We start from the raw sequence: 7156 nt of genomic DNA, 5'->3' as shown, positions 1-7156 counted from the left end.
CTAAGCCTGGTCCTGCCTGAGGTTTCTTCTCGTTAAAAGGGAGTTTTTTCGTGCCACTGTCGCCAAGTACAATACAATGCAACATACTTTACTGTCCCGCTCAGGGAAATTTGTCTTGGACTCAGCAACTTCGCCATAAATGCCTTGACAGCCACAATGACAACAAACAGTACATCACCATCCCAACAACAATTACATAACAGTGTCACACACAACACATACAAACACCAATGGGAAAAACACATGCTAAAAGATCACCAAAATAAAAGCACTAGAAAATTATGGTGCTTGCTCATGTGGGAAGTTGGGTCTCCTCAAGAGTAGGGTTTAGACCTGCTCTATGTGTAAAGTGCCTTGAGATGACTCTGTTGTGATTTGGCGCTATACAAATAAAGATTGACTGATTGATTGATTGATTGATTGATTAGGCAACATTAACTCAAGTACTATATTTAAAGTAAAGGTTTCAGTTATAGTGTACTTGAGTATTTCCATTTGATGTTACTTTACACTTCCATTTCAGAGGGACTTTCTACTCCACATTAATTTGAAAGAGTTTCAGAGAGAGAACCCACGCAGGCACGAGGAGAACATGTAAAGTAATCTTAAAATGAGCCCTTTATATCTACAGATGGAGCGGGTCTTCTTGCACAGAGCCTGACATGTTGCACCTCCATATTTCTACAGTAGCTCAGAGTGGACAAACCAAACGCCGGCTCTAGAGAAAGTCTTTTCCTGAGTTTCATAGCCACTGTAGGTTGTCCTACATGCTTGGAAGTAGAGGGGGAGGGGAGAGGTATTCAGCTGGCTGCAATCTGTAACCTCACCACTAGATGCCACTAAATCCAACACACTGATGTCTATGAGTTGTTAACAGCTCCACCAAATAGTGATTCTTTCCTCTAAACTTCTCACATGGTTTAATTTCAATAAATGTTCAAATGATCCAATATTTCAGCAAAAATCAAAGATTAGAGAAAAAGTCCATAAACTGAAAAAACATTTGTGTTTTTTCTTCTTTCCTCTCCCATTAATCATCTCATCAGCCCTCACATTTATCTGCTGATCCTTTGGAGGGGCCCCACCCCTAGGTTGGGAACCACTGGACTAAACTAGCTAACTGTATATAAAGTATTGTAAACTAGCTAACTGTATATAAAGTAGTGTAAACTAGCTAACTGTATATAAAGTAGTATAAACTAGCTAACTGTATATAAAGTAGTATAAACTAGCTAACTGTATATAAAGTAGTAAACTAGCTAACTGTATATAAAGTGGTATAAACTAGCTAACTGTATATAAAGTGGTATAAACTAGCTAACTGTATATAAAGTAGTATAAACTAGCTAACTGTATATAAAGTAGTATAAACTAGCTAACTGTATATAAAGTGGTATAAACTAGCTAACTGTATATAAAGTATTGTAAACTAGCTAACTGTATATAAAGTAGTGTAAACTAGCTAACTGTATATAAAGTAGTGTAAACTAGCTAACTGTATATAAAGTAGTAAACTAGCTAACTGTAGATAAAGTGGTATAAACTAGCTAACTGTATATAAAGTAGTGTAAACTAGCTAACTGTATATAAAGTAGTGTAAACTAGCTAACTGTATATAAAGTAGTATAAACTAGCTAACTGTATATAAAGTAGTGTAAACTAGCTAACTGTATATAAAGTAGTAAACTAGCTAACTGTAGATAAAGTGGTATAAACTAGCTAACTGTATATAAAGTAGTGTAAACTAGCTAACTGTATATAAAGTAGTGTAAACTAGCTAACTGTATATAAAGTAGTATAAACTAGCTAACTGTATATAAAGTAGTATAAACTAGCTAACTGTATATAAAGTAGTATAAACTAGCTAACTGTATATAAAGTAGTATAAACTAGCTAACTGTATATAAAGTGGTATAAACTAGCTAACTGTATATAAAGTAGTGTAAACTAGCTAACTGTATATAAAGTAGTATAAACTAGCTCCACCTCCAGCAGCTACAACAGTAACATGCTGCTCTAACACTGATGCTTCACTATTAATAATCTAATGATGTCATATATAATAATATATCACTACTTTTACTGTAATACTGCATACTACATCACTCATAATACTGCAGTACTTTTACTGTAATACTGCATACTACATCACTCCTAATACTGCAGTACTTTTACTGTAATACTGCATACTACATCACTCCTAATACTGCAGTACTTTTACTTGTAACTGAGTATTTGTTGTGTTGGCTCTTCTGAAGTAAAGGGTCTCACTGATCATTGGTTAGTTGAAACTCTGACGACATTCCTGAAGCATTTACATGATTCACAGTAAAAACATTCCTCCATTTAACTGGATTTACATATTAAACAGTGAGCGGGACAATGAGGACAGTGTACTGCTTTATTCTCTCCAGTTTCTAACAGTTAATTTCTCTTGTACTGCGATCCTTATTGTCGTGAACTCTGCTAACATGGGGAGGAAACTTCTTACTATTAGTATATTATAGAAAGTGTTCTCTGGTGGGAAGTCAGTGAGGGATATCGGGTCCGTGTTACTGCATTAACATCTTACAGCAGCAGGTGACTGTGTGTAAACATCTCACAACTAATTAAATGCTTTTCAATTAATTCCTGCTTTCAAATACATTTTAAACAATATTTATATATTTCTGAAAGAGGCCGGTTAAACTAATTGCAACAAACGGCTCCGTGGCAGAGATAATAAGCATCATTAGAGCTTATAATTACTGATAATTACACCAATTAGATTTAAAGGGTGGTTTGTGTGGAAGTCACAGTAATAAATGAACAATACAACTGAAATGACTGAAGGTTTTTGCCAACGCTGGCAAAAAAAAGATCTAGATCAGGGGTGTGAAACTAATTTTAGTTCAAGGGCCACATTCAGCCCAATTTGATCTCAAGTGGGCCGAACCAGTAAAACCATTATATGTATGTTTATATATATTTACTATAATAATCCATCTAGTTACAAACCAGTTAAACAGCCCCGTCTGTTTTGACTGTTCCTTCCTTCCTTCTTTCTTTCTTCCATCCCCCTTTCTTCCTCCCTTCTGTCCTTCCTTCCTTCCTCCCTCCCTCCCTCCCTCCCTTCCTTCCTTCCTTCCTTCCTTCCTCTCTCCCTCCCTTCCTTCTTCCTCCCTCCCTTCCTTGACTGTAGATCAGGGGTGTGAAACTAATTTTAGTTCAAGGGCCACATTCAGCCCAATTTGATCTCAAGTGGGCCGAACCAGTAAAACCATTATATGTATGTTTATATATTTACAATAATAATCCATCTAGTTACAAACCAGATACACAGCCGGAGGTGTCGTAAGAAAAATGAGCAATTTCAACAATATAATATTTACGTTTTTTTTGCACAGAAGCTGCTGTTTGACAACTTTTTGCACAATGTGTTCAGCTTATGAACGGTTTAACCTTCCTGTCGTCCTCCCGGGTCAAACTGACCCCGTCTGTTTTGACTGTTCCTTCTTTCCTCCCTTCCTTCTTTCTTGCTTCCTTCCCCCTTTCTTCCTCCCTTCTGTCCTTCCTTCCTTCCTTCCTTCCTTCCTTCCTTCCTTCCTTCCTTCCTTCCTTCCTTCCTTCCTCCCTCCCTCCCTCCCTTCCTTCTTCCTTCCTCCCTTCCTTGACTCTAGATCAGGGGTGTGAGACTAATTTTAGTTCAAGGGCCACTTTCAGCCCAATTTGATCTCAAGTGGGCCGAACCAGTAAAACCATTATATGTATGTTTATATATTTTTACTATAATAATCCATCGAGTTACAAACCAGTTAAACAGCCGGAGGTGTCTTAACAAAAATGAGCAATTTCAACAATATAATAATATATATAACAATATTATATTTAAGGTTTTTTCGGACAACTTTTTGCACAATGTGTTCAGCTTATGAACGGTTTAAGCTTCCTGTCGTCCTCCCGGATCAAACTGACCCTGTCTGTTTTGACTGTTCCTTCTTTCCTCCCTTCCTCTTTTCCTTTCTCCCTCCTCTTCTTTCTTTCTTAAATCCCCCTTCCTTCCTTCCTTCTTTCCTCCCTCCCTTCCTTCCTTCCTTCCTCCCTCCCTTCCTTCTTTCCTTCTCTCCTTCCTTCCTTCCTCCCTTCCCTCCTTCCTTCCTCCCTCCCTTCCGTCCTTCATTCCTTCCCTCCTTCCTCCCTCCCTTCCTTCTTTACTTCTTCCTCCCTCCCTTCCCTCCTTCTTGCTTCCTTCCTTCCTTCCCTCCTTCCTTCCTTCCTTCCTCCCTCCCTTCCTTCCTTCATTCCTTCCTTCCTTCCTCCCTCCCTTCCTTCTTTCCTTCCCTCCTTCCTTCTTCCTTCCTCCCTCCCTTCCTTCCTTCCTCCCTCCCTCCCTTCATTCCTTCCTTCCTTCCTTCCTTCTTTCCTTCCTCCCTCCCTCCCTTCCTTCCTTCCTTCCTTCCTTCCTTCCTCCATTCCTTCCTTCCTTCCTTCCTTTCTTCTTTCCTTCCTCCCTCCCTCCCTTCCTTCCTTCCCTCCTTCCTTCTTCCTCCCTCCCTCCCTCCCTTCCTTCTTTCCTTCCCTCCTTCCTTCATTCCTTCCTTCCTTCCTTCCTTCCTTCCTTCCTTCCTTCCTTCCTCCCTTCCTTCCTTCAAATTTTAATGGGATCAAGGTTTTAGCCGTCTGTGATGATTAACGTTGATTACAGGATGGATGGTATTACTTTCCCACACAATTTATTATTTAACGATTTTGAGGATCCTCTGACTTTCCATCATCAGGTAAATGTTTTATTTATATATATATATATATATATATTTATTTTACTTTGTGTAATACTTTTAATACCTAAACTAATCACACTCACACTTTCTACTTCACTTTTTTTTACTTATTTGGACGGCTGAAGCTTCATATTAGATTAGAAACGTCTACTTCTAAACTGAATCAGATCAACTTTTAAATACATTTTTGCACAGATGGAGGACTGTGGATTTTGGCCCTTTACCACTTTAAGCGAATTATGAAGGCATCTTTTAATAGCCGGTATGAACAGGAGGAATGATTACAGGAAGAATAAAAAAAACCCTCGGCTCCTGAATGTTGTTTTAGGACAGACTTAAAAAAAAGAAGTTGTGAATGATGTAGTAGAAAGTTTAATATTTCAGTATAAGTATAAAGTTTCTTTAAATGGAAACACACGACATACAGGAAAAGGGTCTCTTAGTTTGCTTTATCATGTATTACGTGACTTATCTTGTACTGGTGCACAGAGAATTAAGGGTGCATGGGAGAGGGAACTCAGACAAAAGCAATCCAGTTGAAAATAATACATAGATTTATATTTATCTCCTAATCGCAGACAATTTTTTCAACCCAATTGCTCTCTTCTCTGTGTCTTAAATGTAAAACTGAAACCCATCCCAGATAGCAAAACTCTTTTGGCCCATATCTGGCCCACACCTGACATGTTCATCCGGCCCACATACAGCATGGAATGATGGCACTTGGGCGGTCCGCTCATGTTTGCCAAAAGTGGGCCATAACCAAGCCATCACAATGCCAGATGTCAACCAAAAACACACCAAATAAACCAGTTCGGCCAAGACTGGCCCAAATATGTTTCAACAAAGGTGGGCCAAGTATGTTTCCTTATATGTGGGCCTCTTTAGGCTCACATCCGGATTAGTCATTGCCATACTTGCCATATTTCGGCCAAAGATGGGCCATATTCGTTTTGTGATATTTGGCCCTAATGTCATTTACTACATGGGCCAGTTTAGGTTCACGTCTGTTTTGTCCGGGCCAGAAGAATGCCTACAGTGCCGGATCATTGCCTCAAGTGGCCCACATCCGCATGCTATCTGGGATTAACCCATTGATGACTAGGCATGGGCCGGTATGAGATTCTGGTGGTATGATAACCATAAGAAAAAATATCAAGGTTTCACGGTATGGCGGTATTACAGCTCTAAAATGTTCCTAAAAGGAAGAAAAATAAAGACAGACATGTTCATTTAACCTGAATATAATCTGTAATGACAGTGTGAGCGGTCGTGATACTCTACGCTGCAGCTGCACCACCTGAGGGGTTTCTGACCAGCACTTCCTGTCTTTGACCAGACAAAAATTAAGCGGTATTAAGCAGTAATATACCAGATATTCTTATGCACAGATTAAAGTGAAATAAATATATATATGTATATTATATGAATCTATCTTGGACCCGACTAATAATAATAATAATAATAATAATTTGGTATTGAACCTCATGAATCTAAACTCTGGACTGATGTCGATTGCTTCCTATGGATTGGTTATTGTCTTTGTTGATATTGGTCTTATGTCTGTTTAGTTATTATTGTTGGAAATAAGAAAATTACCTTAAAATAGTACTTAAGCACAGTACATGAGTAAATGTACTTAGTTACTTTCCACTTCTGGTCAGTGTAGGAAGAAGTACTATGATCGTATTTTTAAGTAAAATGTAAAAATACTCCATAACAAGTAAAAGTCCTGCATGAAAACTCCTTAAATAAAAGTACACTAGTATTATCAGCAACGTGTACTTTTATCTTTTATTTTGACGTCTGCTCAAGGTGAAGCTTTTAATTCTCATTATTTTATATAAAGCTGAGAGTTTAATGAACAATGATGCATCGTAGTATCGTTGTTATATTGTGTTTGTAAAATCTGAATCTGCAACATAATCACTCACATTAATCTACTGTACCAGGTTAATGAGAAACTATCTCAACATAATGACTTGTGACTTATTAGTAGCTCATTATTTTGAAATACTAAGTCATTATTTTGAGATAACTCTTTTTTGGGATAGTTTCTAATTTCTCTAATTTTTCTAAAGTTATTATTTTGAGATACTAAGTCATTATTTTGAGATTTTAAGTAATTATTTTGAGATTTTAAGTCATTATTTTGATATTTTAAGTCATTATTTTGAGTCATAAGTCATAAGTTTGAGATACTAAGTCATTATTTTGAGATTTTAAGTTATTATTTTGAGATACTAAGTCATTATTTTGAGATTTTAAGTTATTATTTTGAGATACTAAGTCATTATTTTGAGATTTTAAGTTATTATTTTGAGATACTAAGTCATTATTTTGAGATTTTAAGTTATTATTTTGAGATACTAAGTCATTATTTTGAGTAATAAGTC

Source organism: Scomber japonicus, chromosome 16 (genome assembly GCF_027409825.1).
Source record: "Scomber japonicus isolate fScoJap1 chromosome 16, fScoJap1.pri, whole genome shotgun sequence".
Taxonomy (NCBI): Eukaryota; Metazoa; Chordata; class Actinopteri; order Scombriformes; family Scombridae; genus Scomber; species Scomber japonicus.
This window is presented reverse-complemented; position numbering follows the sequence as displayed.